We start from the raw sequence: 1,048 nt of genomic DNA, 5'->3' as shown, positions 1-1,048 counted from the left end.
CATGAAAAAAATACTACAATGAACACCTTTCCCGAAAGATTGAATTAACTATTATTGTTCATGCTGTGATTTTACATTTGGAGTAAAAAAAATGCAATTTACTACAATAATTGAGGGAGCATTATTAAAATCAATAAAATATCATTCAAAGAATCCTGGTGTTGATTATATGATACAAGCTAAATTTATGGTAATCTTGTCTCTTATACTCAGAATATCTACTGTATTACCAGCTTCTACATAAATTCATACACACATTTGCACTGATTGCTTGCCCATTCACAGGCCCTTTCCTGCCTTCATACCACCCACAGGGTAGTCTGAGTAACTAATTTGTCTTAATTGTTTAATTCCACATTCCTAGTATGATACTATAGTGCTGTAAAAAAAAAAATCTTGGTTACCATATGGGCTCTACAAGAACTCTGACTTCATTCTGAAATTAGCTATATTTTTCTGAGGAATCCCTTTGTACCTGTGAGAGGGATGTACCTCTATAACATGGCTTTCTGCAGCCACTCACATATTTAGTAGAGTATGCCAGGCCGGCTGTACTGCAGTCAACATTATTACACTGCTCCTGAAACAGAAGTAACTAATCTTTATCACTCAGTACTTATGTATCCCTTGAATAATTAGATGTCCATAAACTAGCAATTAAAATATCAGATGACACAATAAGCCTACTTACCTCAGAATTCACTTCCAGTGTGCTTTTTAGGCTTCCATAAAGCTTCATGTTCCTTATTCTTGCACATATTTCTTTTACATAGTCACTGATATGGCCTATGAACTTCAAATACATAACAAAGTGGTCAATGTGTTTGACTAGAAAAAATGGAAAACAGCACTGGTTTTTATAACAATTTATTACGCATAATAAATAACTGCAAAAGGGACCTGTTCCTACAAGATTTGAAACAACCTACAAATGTTCTAATTCAATAGTGTCCAACTTTATTTGATTTCCTATTTTGATTCATAAAATACATATCATTTCTGTTCAATAAAATAGAGAAGACTTATCTTAAAGACAGCTTTGGAGTTA

Source organism: Penaeus monodon, chromosome 24 (assembly GCF_015228065.2).
Source record: "Penaeus monodon isolate SGIC_2016 chromosome 24, NSTDA_Pmon_1, whole genome shotgun sequence".
NCBI classification, from domain to species: domain Eukaryota; kingdom Metazoa; phylum Arthropoda; class Malacostraca; order Decapoda; family Penaeidae; genus Penaeus; species Penaeus monodon.
This window is presented reverse-complemented; position numbering follows the sequence as displayed.